Source organism: Leuciscus leuciscus (genome assembly GCF_965113295.1).
Source record: "Leuciscus leuciscus genome assembly, chromosome: 17".
In the NCBI taxonomy this organism is placed as follows: Eukaryota; Metazoa; Chordata; class Actinopteri; order Cypriniformes; family Leuciscidae; genus Leuciscus; species Leuciscus leuciscus.
In genome coordinates, this window is record NC_138741.1 from 17,695,345 (window position 1) to 17,714,583 (window position 19,239).

The following is a 19,239-nucleotide window of genomic DNA, read 5'->3' on the forward strand; positions in this document are numbered from 1 at the left end:
CTCAGCAAACTTCCAATGAACTGTTATTATTATGTTAAAGTAATCCAACTCTAATCTAAATTAAAATGCACACATAAAAATCAAATCAAGAAATCATATCTAAAAAAACAAAACACAAAGTTCTATCTATTTTCTGAATAGATGTTATAGGTCTACTGTGAACTATTCATCTACAGGCCTATGTTTATTTTTTATTTTTTAAATGTTCGGCCCTCGTAATGTGAATTTCCAATGAAAATGACAGACTTCTCTGGTGGCATATGCCGGGCTTCTCCAATCATTTAGTCTGTTTCATCTCTTTAAATCGACTGCCTTCATCAAATCCACAACCGATTGATAGTTCTTTTCAGATAATTTCTTACACTCTTATGTATCTCACAATACAGAAAAAAGATCTGTTGCTTCTGTTTTATCGTGACTTTAAATCAGTATTACTTGTCAAATAGATCTAATCTTTCAGTCAAGGAACTAAACACATTTCCATCAAATTTTCCAATAGATTTTTATTTCTCATAGATCTTTTCAGATCCTGTTGAGCCCTGTCTCAGTTACACCATTACAATAATTATACTCTGTTCTTCACGTCACTTCTCCAAGTGCATCATTTATCTAAATAAAATATATCGGTTACGGATTACGCCACAGAAACTTTAGTCGTGATGCAGGCTGAACCAATGCCATAACAGTGCTAATCAAGTTTAATAGGTTGATCTGGACTGTCTGGCTTCAGAACGGATGCACTGCGAAACGAAAGTAGTCTGATGTCAATTTGTTTTGTATTATTGACATGCTTGTGAAATTTCTTGTTTAGTTTTCTGGTTCAGTATGTTAGTTTGCATTTGAAGCCTGATTTTCAGTTCACATATAACATTTCGGATGCCATGTACTGCGAGTTTTCTGCAATGTATGTAAGTACATGTAAATATTTCAAATGTTTTGCATCGATTTCATCACTGGTATAAAAAGTGTTACACTGAACTTTATAGCATGTGGTGGAAGTGAGTGGGTGACTCTGGGCACAATTACATAATGACTATGACTATTGGCAGGCTTTTTTTTTTTTTTTTAACAAAGCACAACTGTCAGCTCTAATGGAAAGAATGACTCATGAAACAGTCTGAGATTTTATTGCAGATTGGAATATATATAATCAGATGATGAAGTGTCATCTAAAATAATCTGCTTAAACAAATCAAACTGACTAGATCAGTTTTTATTGCAAAATCACATGCTTTTTGCTCATGTAGACGTCAGATAAGTGTTGTGTACTCATAGGGGGACAGGTTTGGATTCATCCTGTGTAATGTCCCAATTCCAAGTCCCCCCTTTCCCTTTACCTCCATGTCTTTATAAAAGCAAAAATACCCATTGTAAAATGATGCCAAAATCTCTCTCTGATACTCTGAAGAAGAACAGATAATTGTGACACTTTCAGAAGGCACTTGATGATTTCATCCAAACATCAGATTAGCTTGAAACTTCATGGCAAGCTTTGATCCTCTAGAGGAGTTTGTTTTCAAAACTTGATCACAAACAATAAAAAAAATATTGAAGCCAGTAATTCATAATAACATGCCAAGAAAACCACCTAGTTTGTTTTCACCCTCTCCGTCTGTCTCTTCCTCAGATGCATGGGTGGAGGCAGATGGCTGAATTAAACGATGAAAGAAGGTATGATTATACAACTGAATACAAAAGGTGTGAGAGTCATATTTAGATGTATGTGTTTATTAAAGACAAGAAAGAAAAAACAACAATATCAAGATTAGAACACTGTCCAATAAATAACAGACCTGTGAAACTAGGACATATAGTATGTTTTCCAAACACTATCTGGGACTGTTGACGTCTCTTAATATAACACACACCCCCACATCAAACGCATATCTGCTAACAACACTTGGAACGCTTTGAAAGACAAAGTGTTTATCGTTTCTATTTAGTGCACAAAACCTGTCTGAGACTGTTGATATCTCCTAATGTAACACACACTTCCGCATCAAACACATATCAGCAGAAACACACTTGGAATGCTTTGAAAGACAAAGAGTGTTTATCATTCTATTTAGGGCAGATGACAAACCTCTTTATCCTCATGTCTCATGAGAAACAAATACATCACGTTTGTGCATGGCAACAATTGTCCTTTAAGCACAAAGGACATGTTTGCACTGATTGTGTTCAGTGTTTTCGAAGCACCCGTGTTTACAAGGCCATCTACAGTGATAAAACACATTGGATTCAAGCAAGCAAGGATTAAAACCTTGTAGCTGTAAGGAAGCAGGACTGACAAGTGTATTTTATGTGACTGTTGGTAATTTGAAGTGGAAAGAATGTAAATGGCTTGTGTAAATGGCTTGTGAGGGTTACTGTGTCCTGAATTGACAACGGAAACACAGATTACTTCAGGACACTGACCTTACAAGTGAAAACCGATTTCTATTTTGCATTTTTTATAGTTCATTATTTTTTTATTACAATTTATATTCAATAATTTCAGTGAAAAATGTAACAAATTAAGTCATTTTTTTAAAAGGTATAATTTTTTTTCTTTTTAAGAATGTCTTCGTATTTGGTTTGTTTTTCTTTTGCTATAATGGCATTAATGCTAAAGCTCAAACTTCACCAGTTTGTAAACACCAATGATGATCCATGATGATCAATAATGATCCAAAGAGCATCTTGTGTGTCATTGTACAGCCCTATGATTTGATAAGAGAGAAATAGTGAAGAATCTTACATATTTGCACATAATCATTAAAGCTCCTGATTATTTACAGGTTTAAATGGGATTTTAAATCACAGGCCCCACTATATATGCAAAACAGTATTTCAATCCCATTCAATCTTCAACAGAAATCTTTTTCATAATTCCACAGAACATGAAACATTTATGTGTGTATGATGCAAGTCTTTGAAAAATGACAGAGAGAAAAAAAAACGAGAATAAACAGACTTCTCATTTTTCTTTAATGATCTCAATCAGACCATCAATTCACACATATGGACGAATACACATCTGTGTTTCTCTGTGGAGAAACTCTCCCATTGATGACGTCTTGCAACCATGAAAGAGCCTTTGTGAACAGTTCAAAAATGCTAAATCTATTATTGAAGACTTGCATTTTTCATTCAGAAGGCACTTCTTTTCTTCTGGGCCCATTATACTCCTCACGTAGGCCTCTACGCCACTTCTGCCACATTTAAAGCATAAAAGATGCATTCAGTCCCGACTCGGTTTCTAAGGAAATGGTTTTATTGGCTTAGTATTCTTGGAGTCAAGCTCTAATTTAAACAACGCAGACTCTGTGCTTCAGGTATTTTTATGTTGAATCATCAGCTCATTATGGGTGAAAACAACTCCATTGTCAACATGAGATCTTCAGTCACAAAGTACTTGTCTGACACCGAAGACAGGTCAGACATAAACATTCTGGTTTTCTTGATAAAACGGATCGCAAACGTGAAATATGAAGAAAAAAAAATGCTTTATTTGTTATTCTTCTCATAAACTGGTCAGTCTGACAGAGATTTATTTTATTGTTCAGTAAATCAAGGTCTGAATAAGAGCTTTCGGGAGCTGGTGTGACAGCTTTCATCTTAGCAATAACGACACCTGAAATTAATCAAATTTGACCACTTTGTGAGAATGTAAACGTAGATTTAGTAGCCGGAAAATGATCCGTGAAACTTTTGAGCAACAGGCTAAATTAGTGTGTCAATGTCACACAAAGGTCAATATTTATAGTCTCAAACAGTGCCACTGTGTCACTGGACTCTATTAAACAAAATCTCCACAGACGTCTAAAAATCCTCTCTGATCTAAAATAGACAGAAACTGCTTTCCAGAGGTGAGGTGTAATAAAGTAGGCCAAGGACTGCCACAGAAAATAGACTAAACACTAAAACTGGCCTGGATCAAATCAGGTCTTTGAGAGAAAATTAAAAAAGGAGGTTAACTAGAATCTTCGAAGTCACGGGTGTCCCTGGGGGGTAATGAGAGGAACAGGCCCCATGTGCACTGATAGGTGCAGGAGACTCAGTGCTAGAGGTGCAGCGACATCATCATTTTACCACACTCATGTAAACGCTATAGCTGGCATATTTATCAGTGTCAGTCAAAGAAGAGAAACTGTTTGTTTTTTAGCAACAGGGACTGTAATGTTCAGTAACTGTAGTATTCAGGGAAGATCATGTGACTAGATACATCTTTTTTTTAAAAAAATTTACAAGCTAAAAATGGCAGAAGAAACACCTTGGCTCTGAGCCTTTTTTTAGAACCGCAAATAATGCAACTTATTACAATGAACTGCAGAACTACACACATGGTATTGTTGCACTGCTAATACTGTTGACTTCTGCATGATATGCTTATTGTGTTTAACCAACATTTATAAGTAACTTTTTATAAAAGCATCTGGAAAAAGATTAAATATAAATTGAAAGGAAGTCTTTGGCAACAGGTTTGACCTAAGACACGATCACGTAGCGGCAAGTGTGTTTGCTTCAGCTGCAGGTCTAGAGTGTCACAGAACCAGAACCTGTTTTTGTTTTCAGCTGTTAAGTTTACTGAGAACTGATGGCAAGAGCTTTAGTAAATCAGAAGAATCCATAATCCATCAATTTAACACACTATTGTTCAAAAGATTTTGAAAGAAGCCTATGCTCACCATCGCCTCATTTATTTGATACACTAAAAAAAACTGTAATAATGTGAAATATTATTTCAGTTTAAAATAACTGACTTTTCAGCATCATTACTCCAGTCTTCAGTGTCACATGATCCTTCAGAAATCATTATAATATGCTGATTTGCTGCTCAAGAAACATTTGAAAATGGTTGTTGCGTAATCTTTTTGCTGAAACGGTGATACTTAAAATCATTCTGTGATGAATAAAAAGCTCAAAAGAACAGAGTTTATATGAATTTGATTTGATATGACTTTTTATTTGGTAAAAATTTCACAATCAATTGATCAATTTAATCAATGCATCATTGCTGAACCCAAGTGTTAATTTTCCAAATTTTGAACAGTAGTGTAAATGTTACATTTAAAGGAATAGTTCACTTAAAAATGAAAATGCTGTCATCATTTACACACCCTCATGTTGTTTCAAACCTGTTTGTATTTCTTTCTTCTGCTGAACACAAAGGAAGATATTTAGAAGAATGTCGGTAACCAAACAGTTGATGGACCCCATTGACTTCCATAGTAGGAAAAAAAATACTATGGAAGTCTATGGGGTCCATCAACTATTTGTTACCGACATTCTTCTAAATATCTTCCTTTGTGTTCAGCAGAAGAAAGAAATACAAACAGGTTTGAAACAACTTGAGGGTGTGTAAATGACAGAATTTTAAGTGAACTATTCTGTTAAAGGGATATTCCACTTTCAAATGAAAATTCTGTCATCATATACTCACTAGGGATGCACCGATCCACATTTTTTTCACTTCCGATCCGATCCCGATACCTGAATTTGGATATCGGCCAATACCGATACTATTCCGATACCAGAGCTGTGTTTGCTTTAATATTATTATTATCATTATTGTTTATTTTATATGATGCTGAAATAAACTTCTCTCAACAGGCAAGTATGATATGTACGTATGTATGCATTTATGTCCCAAAAGGCAACTTGAAGTAAGTATAAGGTCAGAAAAGGAAGTCAGAAAAACAGGAAATCCTGTTAACAGGAAAAATCCCATTCTGAAAACAAATATTCATCTGTAAGGGTTTCAAATTGATTGTCATGTCAATATTTATTACATTCCCAAAATGCCAAATACTTGAGTCTTGAAATATAAGAAAAGTGCAAGAGTAAACATCTTACACACACACTATCTGAAGGGTGATCCTCGCTCCGATGCGGTAACTCTCCCTCGATGAATGCTCGATCAACATCAGCACAGTAGCAGTTTTAACATTAAAGGGATAGTTCACCCCAAAATGAAAATTCTGTCATCATTTACTCACCCTCAAGTTGTTTCAAACCTGTATGAATTTCTTTTTTCTGCTGAACACAAAAGAAGATATTTTGAAAAATGTCGGTAACCAAACTTCCATAGTAGGAAAGAAAAATACTATGGAAGTCAATGGGGTCCATCAACTGTTTGGTTACCGACATTTTTCAAAATATCTTCTTTTGTGTTCAGCAGAAAAAATGAATTCATACAGGTTTGAAACAACTTGAGGGTGAGTAAATGATGACAGAATTTTGGGTGAACTATCCCTTTAAGTGACATGGCATCTGACGCACAGAAGCCAATGGCACATGTCACTATGCGTATTGGCACATCCGGTGGCACATCCGTTCTTCATTGGCATGTGCCAGTGGATAGTGGCATGTGTCACTGACATTATTGGCATGTGCCAGTAGTGGATAGTGGCATGTGTGACTGACATCGCGACACACTGACACTGACATGACACCTGACTGACACCGAGTCGCGGAACACACCGTGTTGCGACACCTCCAGTAGTGACTGACAGATTAATCGAACACCTATAGCCTACTGACGTAATTGTGGCACAAAATCCTAAATAAATAGCCTAATTTTGTGATATTTAAAATATCAATTAAACGAATTAAAGTGCATTAATATTTTTTTCAAACGTGTTATTTGTGTCACGTCTGTATTTGATTGGTATGTGCCACTGAATGTTTTGTAATACCAGTGCTACTTTATGTTGTTTATCTCGCAAAGTCACGAACTACCCATTCTAGGAAAGACACGAAATAAATCTATCATGTCTATCAATCTATCAATACGAATAACGTAACAGTCACTTACTGTAAACCTTTATTTTTGCGTGATGCTGCACGTGCGTACGCCAGTAGGTGTCAGAATAATGAGAATAAGTGAGTGTAACACTGGCTAGCGCAAGATTCCCATCTGTGGCTTAAATATTTCAAGTCCTTCCAAAAAGTGTAAAAATATTAATTATTAAAAATAATTTGTTTGTTAGGCTATGTATCTGAAAAGGAGTATACCGAGCTACTAGCAATATTCTTTATTTATATAAGTGCAAAAAAGTGCTCAGTGCATTTTAAAAATTCAACAAACGTTCGGTCGAGTAGGACCTTCCTCAGTAGCCTACCTTTAATATTTCAAAAATAATTGTATGGAATTATTCAATAAATAAAATAAATTTTTGTTGTACAAATTAACTATGTGCATATGTTACATAATAGACATGTCAGTTTTAGTGGCACAGGCCAACTGGCATGTACCAGTGGATATTGGCATGCGTCACTAAAACGTGAGATGTGCCAATGGATTGCGTCATATGCCACTTGCATAACAATTTGCTTTATGCTGTCAAAAAATATGATTTATAACATCGCTAAGTTAATGTGTAGCCTACAACATACATAATTCGATACAATTATTTTTGAAATATTTAAAGGCACAATATGTAATTTTTTTGCTTTAAAAATAGCAAAAATCACTATATCTATGTTATATATATTTTTTAGTTGTGTACTTACATTATCCCGACTGTTTCCAACAACTTTCAAACCAGGAGAAATTAATTAAATTTTTAGACACGGCACGTTTCTTTATTTCCGTTTTGTCGCAGTCAATGGCGTCATATCCTCGTTGTCCCTGGTTTCCGCTTGTACTGCCATGGTAACCAGAGCTATGAACCAGAGCCCTCTGATAGTAACCAAGACGACAGACGTGGACCACTGTAGTTCGCAATGTCTATCTGCACGCTGTTGTTATTTCGTTCAAACATTATGGACCATGGCAAGCAGACTTTGGATAAAAAAGGAGAACTAAACTGAGAATCAATATCAGCGCGGTGTTTTCGAGATGCCTAGAGCTCCCATAGACAGTATATAAACGAGAGCTCCACGTCCGAGACTTCGACCGCTTCTACATGTACTTTATTAAACAGGTGAGCACATTTACATAAAACTAATCAATGTTATATAGTTCAACAATGATAAAATGTCAGAATATGATCTGTATGTTATTCTAATGTTGATCTAGCTTACTGCTAGTCTCATACAGACAAACTAACACATACATTTCAACACATTCAAATGCAGTTTAGTGTGATAGTGTAATGTTAGACCAAGTGAAACAGTGCTGCGTTACCTCACAAGTTTAATTTGTCTAATAAACTGACCTGTGAGTTGTAATTCTGCACTCGTGTAGTTCGGTAGAATGAGATGTCCATTCCTTTTATATCCGCGGGACTCGCGTCGCGTGTGGAGCTGATAGCGGTCTCTTAGCAACCCCGAACTGCTTCATATCACAGTCATGATAAAAGCATCGATGTAGTCAGTCATCCATAAACATTATTAGATCGGTCGGCTTGACGTTGACGACAAGATCCATAATTCTTAGCAAATGTTGCGTCATCAAACTACGCCTTTGTTATTGTAAATATGTTAGCGACCCCTAGTGGAGAAAAAATTCCATAGTGTACGTTTAAGCCACAGATGAGAATCTTGCGCTAGCCAGTGTTACACTCACTTATTCTGACACCTACTGGCGTGCGTCTGTGCAGCATCACGCAAAAATAAAGGTTTACAGTAACGGACGCGACTTATACGTTATTCGTAGTGACCCATGATAGATTTATTTTGTGTCTTTCCTAGAATGGGTAGTTTGTGACTTTGCGAGATAAACAACATAAAGTAGCACTGTTATTACAAAACATTCAGTGGCACATACCAATCAAATACAGACGTGACACAAATAAATATGCATACAAGTATTTTCACCGGGAACGAACGATATGAACGAGGCGAGCTACTGCTTTCGTGTTTTGTTTTTTTGGGAGAGTGGGAGAGAGAGCTTGACCAATGTTGATACGTGTGCGAGCCCTCGCTCGGTCTGAAGCTCTTTTCCTTTTCTTTGCATCTTCCGTCAAGGGTTTTCGCTGCTTCTTCCCCGGCTCTGCCATTATACACACGTTTGCAACAATCGCTCTGTGCTGGGGATGCTTGCCGTAAACTGATCCTGCTTTTCGCGATGTCTGAGACTTTGTGAGACTGAAGGACGCGGGTAGGATACACACCGAACTTGCAAGCGGGATATTCTTCCTACAGGCAGTATGGGCGGGCGAGAGAGTCTTCATTCGCCCTGTAATGAGTCATTTAACCATATTCCGACTTACGAAGATGATTAATTAACACGAAAACGTTGCCTGGTGTCCCTGTAAAGACATTCTGAACTCTATTGGAGTTAGACAACACGTGTCAGGACCTACTCATTCTCGTAATCATACTCTAGATCTAATATTATCACATGGAATCAATGCTGATGCCGTTAAAATTCTGCAGCAGAGCGATGACATCTCAGATCATTATTTTGTCTCGTGTAAACTTCAGAATTTACTAAACTCGTTAAATACTCTTAAATCGACAACATGTATGTTAGACCCTATACCGACTAAGCTACTGAAAGAGATGCTTCCAGAGGTCACAGATCCTCTTCTTAATATCATGTAATTAATCTTTGTCACTAGGATATGTACCGAAAACTTTTAAGCTGGCTATGATTAAACCGCTTGTTAAAATAACGCAACTCGATCCTACAGAATTAGTCAATTACAGGCCGATCTCGAATCTACCCTTTCTGTCAAAGATACTAGAAAAGGCAGTATCTTCACAACTATGTTCCTTTTTAGAAAGAAATGACATCTGCGAGGATTTCCAGTAAGGATTTAGACGATACCATAGTACTGAGACAGCTCTCATTAGAGTCACAAATTATTTGCTCCTGTCATCCGATCGTGCTTGTATCTCGCTATTAGTGTTACTCGATCTTAGTGCTGCATTTGACACTGTCGACCACAGCATTCTTTTAAATAGACTCAGAAATGATGTTGGCATTAGTGGAATTGCATTAGCATGGTTTAAATCATACTTATCTGACCATTATCAGTTTGTAGCAGTAAATGAAGAGATGTCTTATCGATCACAAGTTCAGTATGGCGTACCACAAGGCTCAGTACTAGGACCGTTGCTGTTCACTCTGTACATGCTACCGTTAGGAGATATCATAAGGAAGCATGGCATTAGTTTTCACTGTTATGCTGATGATACTCAGCTCTATATTTCTTCACGCCCAGACGAAACCTGGGTGTGCTCTTTGATACCAATCTTTCATTTGAAAGTCACATGTCTAGTATCTGTAAAACTGCATTTTTCCATCTTAAAAATATATCTAAATTATGTCATATGCTCTCATTGATAAATGCGGAACAATTAGTTTATGCGTTCATGACCTCAAGGCTAGATTATTGTAATGCAATAATGGGTGGTTGCCCAGCACGCTTGATAAACAAATTACAGCTGGTCCAAAACGCACCAGAACCAGGAAGTATATTAGCCCTGTTCTGTCAAAACTGCATTGGCTCCCTATTAAACATCGTATCAATTTTAAAATATTGCTGATTACTTACAAAGCACTAAATAGTTTAGCTCCGCAGTACTTGAGCGAGCTCTTAACGCATTATAGTCCTTCACGTCTATTGCGATCTCAAAATTCCGGCCTGTTGATAATACCTGGAATATCAAAATCGACTGCTGGCAGTAGATCCTTGTCCTATTTAGCACCAAAACTTTGGAACAGTCTTCCTAACATTGTCTGGGAAGCAGACACTCTCTGTCAGTTGAAAGCTAGACTAAAAACACATCTCTTTGACCTAGCATACACATAACACATTATAGACTTCTATAATTCAGTGTTAGGCTGCATAGATTAGGCCAGCCGAAACTGGGAACACTTCCCATAAATCCTGATGTACTCGTTACATCATAAGAAGAATGGCATCTACGCTAATATTAGGGCCCTATTTTAACGATCTGAAACGCAAGTATCAAGCTCAAAACGCAAGTTTAGCTTTGTGGGCGGGTCTTGGGCGCTGTTGCTATTATACCGGCGGGATAAATGACTCTTGCGCCCGAAGCAAATCTAAAATGGGTTGGTCTGAAGTAGCTTCATTATTCATAGGTGTGGTTTGGGCGTAACGTGAAATAAACCAATCAGAGCGACATCTCACATTCCCTTTAAGAGCAGGCGCGCTTGTTCCATAGCGGATTGCTATCATAACGGCAGATTTTCCAGACGCACACCAGGAGCGGTTCACAGCCGAGGAGACCGACGTTCTCGTCAGGGCCGTAAAAGACAGAAAAGCGACATTGTATGGGGATGGGAGAAACCCACCCAAATCAGCTTCGGTTAAACAGGCGTATAAAAATTTGAGTAAATGTGTAAGCTAGATTTATGCCTATTTTTGCACATCTTCATGGACACAACAATGATTTCCCTCGTGTAATATTTTTCCTTGTAATAATGTATGGTTTTCTAAAAATGAGAACTGCTGTGTCTGTGTGAAGATGAGATAAGCAAAGTGCACACGCTACATTGATTATGGCCAAGCATGCACCCTTGAATAGCATATATGAATAACATGCGCAGCGCGCTACTGACTTTTGACTAGGTTTTTCCTGGTTAGTGGCGGAATTGTTTTCTAAACCTGCAAAATACGTTTGCGCCGGAACACGCCGGCTCTTTGCGCTGAACCTCCCCCGGGAGCGCAAATGCATTTGCTAGTCTACCGACGTCCGTCTGTGGAGGGAAAAGTCCGCTGTGCGTGGGTGCAAAATAGGAATGATACATGCGTCGGTGTACAAATTGCGCTGGGTGCAAGATAGGGCCCTTAGTCTCTGTTTATACCGAGGTTTACCGCAGTCTGCCGGATCCAGATCTGATGAAGGACCGGCGCCTGGACGCGACGACAACTCAGTGCTGAAGTGTCAACTAGTCTCTTCTCTTCCACCGAATCCAGGCCGTATCCAAATTCGATGAAGGACCTGCGCCTGGACGTGACAAGAAGCCATGGAAAATGTCCGTATTGTAAGTAGGCAATTCCTCTCTTCGTTTTATTACTCTCAGAGTACACAGTCACATTAATAATAGGACATTTTAACAAAAGTTTGCAGTCAAAAAAGGACCATTGTCAATAGCGTATGAACTTTCGAACCAAGCAGCTTTCTGTTAGTCAGCACAGTTAATTCGCGTGACTTTACCCTCACGCAAAAATTCCCATTAAAATGACAAAATTGTGTCCTGAAAAACTTTGCCGGTCGACAATAAAAGTGACCGAAACTTTAGTAACTATTTCCAGGGTTAACCATTAAAGGTATTATGGCAAGCATTCAACAGTCTATTCTTTAGGCTTAACGTTACTGATGTTCAAGATGCTGCTGTCACCAAACATCTGAGGGAGGTTCCTGCCAGGATACTTCCCAGACAGCATCTTGAACATCAGTAACGTTAAGCCTAAAGAATAGACTGTTGAATGCTTGCCATAATACCTTTAATGGTTAACCCTGGAAATAGTTACTAAAGTTTCGGTCACTTTTATTGTCGACCGGCAAAGTTTTTCAGGACAAAATGTTGTCATTTTAATGGGAATTTTTGCGTGAGGGTAAAGTCACGCGAATTAACTGTGCTGACTAACAGAAAGCTGCTTGGTTCGAAAGTTCATACGCTATTGACAATGGTCCTTTTTTGACTGCAAACTTTTGTTAAAATGTCCTATTATTAATGTGACTGTGTACTCTGAGAGTAATAAAACGAAGAGAGGAATTGCCTACTTACAATACGGACATTTTCCATGGCTTCTTGTCACGTCCAGGCGCAGGTCCTTCATCGAATTTGGATACGGCCTGGATTCGGTGGAAGAGAAGAGACTAGTTGACACTTCAGCACTGAGTTGTCGTCGCGTCCAGGCGCCGGTCCTTCATCAGATCTGGATCCGGCAGACTGCGGTAAACCTCGGTATAAACAGAGACTAAGGGCCCTATCTTGCACCCAGCGCAATTTGTACACCGACGCATGTATCACTCCTATTTTGCACCCACGCACAGCGGACTTTTCCCTCCACAGACGGACGTCGGTAGACTAGCAAATGCATTTGCGCTCCCGGGGGAGGTTCAGCGCAAAGAGCCGGCGTGTTCCGGCGCAAACGTATTTTGCAGGTTTAGAAAACAATTCCGCCACTAACCAGGAAAAACCTAGTCAAAAGTCAGTGGTGCGCTGCGCATGTTATTCATATATGCTATTTAAGGGTGCATGCTTGGCCATAATCAATGTAGCGTGTGCACTTTGCTTATCTCATCTTCACACAGACACAGCAGTTCTCATTTTTAGAAAACCATACATTATTACAAGGAAAAATATTACACGAGGGAAATCATTGTTGTGTCCATGAAGATGTGCAAAAATAGGCATAAATCTAGCTTACACATTTACCCAAATTTTTATACGCCTGTTTAACCGAAGCTGATTTGGGTGGGTTTCTCCCATCCCCATACAATGTCGCTTTTCTGTCTTTTACGGCCCTGACGAGAACGTCGGTCTCCTCGGCTGTGAACCGCTCCTGGTGTGCGTCTGGCAAATCCGCTGTTATGATAGCAATCCGCTATGGAACAAGCGCGCCTGCTCTTAAAGGGAATGTGAGATGTCGCTCTGATTGGTTTATTTCACGTTACGCCCAAACCACACCTATGAATAATGAAGCTACTTCAGACCAACCCATTTTAGATTTGCTTCGGGCGCAAGAGTCATTTATCCCGCCGGTATAATAGCAACAGCGCCCAAGACCCGCCCACAAAGCTAAATTTGCGTTTTGAGCTTGATACTTGCGTTTCAGATCGTTAAAATAGGGCCCTTATATTAGCGTAGACGCCATTCTTCTTATGATGTAACGAGTACATCAGGATTTATGGGAAGTGTTCCCGGTTTTGGCTGGCCTAATCTATGCAGCCTAACACTGAATTATAGAAGTCTATAATGTGTTATGTGTATGCTAGGTCAAAGAGATGTGTTTTTAGTCTAGCTTTCAACTGACAGAGTGTGTCTGCTTCCCAGACAATGTTAGGAAGACTGTTCCAAAGTTTTGGTGCTAAATAGGACAAGGATCTACCGCCAGCAGTCGATTTTGATATTCCAGGTATTATCAACAGGCCGGAATTTTGAGATCGCAATAGACGTGAAGGACTATAATGCGTTAAGAGCTCGCTCAAGTACTGCGGAGCTAAACTATTTAGTGCTTTGCAAGTAATCAGCAATATTAAAAAAATTATATGATGTTTAATAGGGAGCCAATGCAGTTTTGACAGAACAGGGCTAATATGGTCATACTTCCTGGTTCTGGTAAAAACTCGAGCTGCTGCGTTTTGGACCAGCTGTAATTTGTTTATCAAGCGTGCAGGGCAACCACCCATTAGTGCATTACAATAATCTAGCCTTGAGGTCATGAACGCATAAACTAATTGTTCCGCATTTGTCAATGAGAGCATGTGACATAATTTAGATATATTTTTAAGATGGAAAAATGCAGTTTTACAGATACTAGACATGTGACTTTCAAATGAAAGATTGGTATCAAAGAGCACACCCAGGTTTCGTCTGGGTGTGAAGAAATATAGAGCTGAGTATCATCAGCATAACAGTGAAAACTAATGCCATGCTTCCTAATGATATCTCCTAACGGTAGCATGTACAGAGTGAACAGCAACAGTCCTAGTACTGAGCCTTGTGGTACGCCATACTGAACTTGTGATCGATAAGACATCTCTTCATTTACTGCTACAAACTGATAATGGTCAGATAAGTATGATTTAAACCATGCTAATGCAATTCCACTAATGCCAACATCATTTCTGAGTCTATTTAAAAGAATGCTGTGGTCGACAGTGTCAAATGCAGCACTAAGATCGAGTAACACTAATAGCGAGATACAAGCACGATCGGATGATAGGAGCAAATCATTTGTGACTCTAATGAGAGCTGTCTCAGTACTATGGTATCGTCTAAATCCTTACTGGAAATCCTCGCAGATGTCATTTCTTTCTAAAAAGGAACATAGTTGTGAAGATACTGCCTTTTCTAGTATCTTTGACAGAAAGGGTAGATTCGAGATCGGGTTGCGGTTTTTTAACAAGCGGTTTAATCATAGCCAGCTTAAAAGTTTTCGTTACATATCCTAGTGACAAAGATGAATTAATGATATTAAGAGGAGGATCTGTGACCTCTGGAAGCATCTCTTTCAGTAGCTTAGTCGGTATAGGGTCTAACATACATGTTGTCGATTTAGAGGATTTAAGGAGTTTAGTAAATTCTGAAGTTTACACGAGACTAAATAATGATCTGAGATGTCATCGCTTTGCTGCAGAATTTCAACGGCATCAACATTGATTCCATGGGATAATATTAGATCTAGAGTATGATTACGAGAATGAGTAGGTCCTGACACGTGTTGTCTGACTCCAAAAGAGTTCAGAATGTCTTTAAAGGGACACCAGGCAACGTTTTCGTGTTAATTAATTAACTCTGCCATTATACACACGTTTGCAACAATCGCTAGCCGGGTTTCGTTAGCCTGCCTCTGTGCTGGGATGCTTGCCGTAAACTGATCCTGCTTCTCGCGATGTCTGAGACTTTGTGAGACTGAAGGACGCGGGTAGGATACACACCGAACTTGCAAGCGGGATATTCTTCCTACAGGCAGTAGGGGCGGGCGAGAGAGTCTTCATTCGCCCTGTAATGAGTCATTTAACCATATTCCGACTTACGAAGATGATTAATTAACACGAAAACGTTGCCTGGTGTCCCTTTAAAGACATTCTGAACTCTATTGGAGTTAGACAACACGTGTCAGGACCTACTCATTCTCGTAATCATACTCTAGATCTAATATTATCACATGGAATCAATGTTGATGCCGTTGAAATTCTGCAGCAGAGCGATGACATTTCAGATCATTATTTAGTCTCGTGTAAACTTCAGAATTTACTAAACTCGTTAAATCCTCTAAATCGACAACATGTATGTTAGACCCTATACCGACTAAGCTACTGAAAGAGATGCTTCCAGAGGTCACAGATCCTCTTCTTAATATCATTAATTCATCTTTGTCACTAGGATATGTAACGAAAACTTTTAAGCTGGCTATGATTAAACCGCTTGTTAAAAAACCGCAACCCGATCCTACAGAATTAGTCAATTACAGGCCGATCTCGAATCTACCCTTTCTGTCAAAGATACTAGAAAAGGCTAGCCTGGCAAGCCAGACCTACATCAAGATGTTGGGTCTGGCAACTCACCATAGACACGGCTCAATCCGAGGGGCGGGATAAACGGCTGTCTTTCAAATTCCCTCTGCACGCAATAGGACAGCGCTTCAACCAACCAGAGCGTTTTCCCAACAGCGGAGGTAGTTAATAGATTCAACTTTTGCCATATCTGGCCGGCAAAACTACGAACACATCTTCTTTTTTTTAAGAATGACTTAAGTGCCGTTCTATGCTCTCTTCTAAAAGAAAAACTTAACTCCAAGTCCTCCAGAGTCGCGGACAAAGCCAATTCGAAAGATGTTCGCCAGCAGCAGCCGTCATTCTTTGTTTTCAAGTGGCAGGGGGAACCGTCGCAACTCTGTCGTCATTATGTTAAGCCCGCCCCGCCTACTCTATACACGACGTGATTGGCCTGACCCAATTTAGGTTTTTGCAGCTCGAAAGTCAATGGAGAGTTGCTAGACTGCCCTGGCTGCAAAATACATTTTGCTGCCGCTAGGGTGCGTCTAGATTTCTAGGCTAAGAAAAGGCAGTATCTTCACAACTATGTTCCTTTTTAGAAAGAAATGACATCTGCGAGGATTTCCAGTAAGGATTTAGACGATACCATAGTACTGAGACAGCTCTCATTAGAGTCACAAATTATTTGCTCCTGTCATCCGATCGTGCTTGTATCTCGCTATTAGTGTTACTCGATCTTAGTGCTGCATTTGACACTATCGACCACAGCATTCTTTTAAATAGACTCAGAAATGATGTTGGCATTAGTGGAATTGCATTAGCATGGTTTAAATCATACTTATCTGACCATTATCAGTTTGTAGCAGTAAATGAAGAGATGTCTTATCGATCACAAGTTCAGTATGGCGTACCACAAGGCTCAGTACTAGGACCGTTGCTGTTCACTCTGTACATGCTACCGTTAGGAGATATCATAAGGAAGCATGGCATTAGTTTTCACTGTTATGCTGATGATACTCAGCTCTATATTTCTTCACGCCCAGACGAAACCTGGGTGTGCTCTTTGATACCAATCTTTCATTTGAAAGTCACATGTCTAGTATCTGTAAAACTGCATTTTTCCATCTTAAAAATATATCTAAATTATGTCATATGCTCTCATTGATAAATGCGGAACAATTAGTTTATGCGTTCATGACCTCAAGGCTAGATTATTGTAATGCAATAATGGGTGGTTGCCCAGCACGCTTGATAAACAAATTACAGCTGGTCCAAAACGCACCAGAACCAGGAAGTATGACCATATTAGCCCTGTTCTGTCAAAACTGCATTGGCTCCCTATTAAACATCGTATCAATTTTAAAATATTGCTGATTACTTACAAAGCACTAAATAGTTTAGCTCCGCAGTACTTGAGCGAGCTCTTAACGCATTATAGTCCTTCACGTCTATTGCGATCTCAAAATTCCGGCCTGTTGATAATACCTGGAATATCAAAATCGACTGCTGGCAGTAGATCCTTGTCCTATTTAGCACCAAAACTTTGGAACAGTCTTCCTAACATTGTCTGGGAAGCAGACACACTCTGTCAGTTGAAAGCTAGACTAAAAACACATCTCTTTGACCTAGCATACACATAACACATTATAGACTTCTATAATTCAGTGTTAGGCTGCATAGATTAGGCCAGCCAAAACCGGGAACACTTCCCATAAATCCTGATGTACTCGTTACATCATAAGAAGAATGGCGTCTACGCTAATATTAGGGCCCTATTTTAACGATCTGAAATGCAAGTATCAAGCTCAAAACGCAAATTTAGCTTTGTGGGCGGGTCTTGGGCGCTGTTGCTATTATACCGGCGGGATAAATGACTCTTGTGCCCGAAGCAAATCTAAAATGGGTTGGTCTGAAGTAGCTTCATTATTCATAGGTGTGGTTTGGGCGTAACGTGAAATAAACCAATCAGAGCGACATCTCACATTCCCTTTAAGAGCAGGCGCGCTTGTTCCATAGCGGATTGCTATCATAACAGCGGATTTGCCAGACGCACACCAGGAGCGGTTCACAGCCGAGGAGACCGACGTTCTCGTCAGGGCCGTAAAAGACAGAAAAGCGACATTGTATGGGGATGGGAGAAACCCACCCAAATCAGCTTCGGTTAAACAGGCGTATAAAAATTTGGGTAAATGTGTAAGCTAGATTTATGCCTATTTTTGCACATCTTCATGGACACAACAATGATTTCCCTCGTGTAATATTTTTCCTTGTAATAATGTATGGTTTTCTAAAAATGAGAACTGCTGTGTCTGTGTGAAGATGAGATAAGCAAAGTGCACACGCTACATTGATTATGGCCAAGCATGCACCCTTAAATAGCATATATGAATAACATGCACAGCGCGCCACTGACTTTTGACTAGGTTTTTCCTGGTTAGTGGCGGAATTGTTTTCTAAACCTGCAAAATACGTTTGCGCCGGAACACGCCGGCTCTTTGCGCTGAACCTCCCCCGGGAGCGCAAATGCATTTGCTAGTCTACCGACGTCCGTCTGTGGAGGGAAAAGTCCGCTGTGCGTGGGTGCAAAATAGGAATGATACATGCGTCGGTGTACAAATTGCGCTGGGTGCAAGATAGGGCCCTTAGTCTCTGTTTATACCGAGGTTTACCGCAGTCTGCCGGATCCAGATCTGATGAAGGACCGGCGCCTGGACGCGACGACAACTCAGTGCTGAAGTGTCAACTAGTCTCTTCTCTTCCACCGAATCCAGGCCGTATCCAAATTCGATGAAGGACCTGCGCCTGGACGTGACAAGAAGCCATGGAAAATGTCCGTATTGTAAGTAGGCAATTCCTCTCTTCGTTTTATTACTCTCAGAGTACACAGTCACATTAATAATAGGACATTTTAACAAAAGTTTGCAGTCAAAAAAGGACCATTGTCAATAGCGTATGAACTTTCGAACCAAGCAGCTTTCTGTTAGTCAGCACAGTTAATTCGCGTGACTTTACCCTCACGCAAAAATTCCCATTAAAATGACAAAATTGTGTCCTGAAAAACTTTGCCGGTCGACAATAAAAGTGACCGAAACTTTAGTAACTATTTCCAGGGTTAACCATTAAAGGTATTATGGCAAGCATTCAACAGTCTATTCTTTAGGCTTA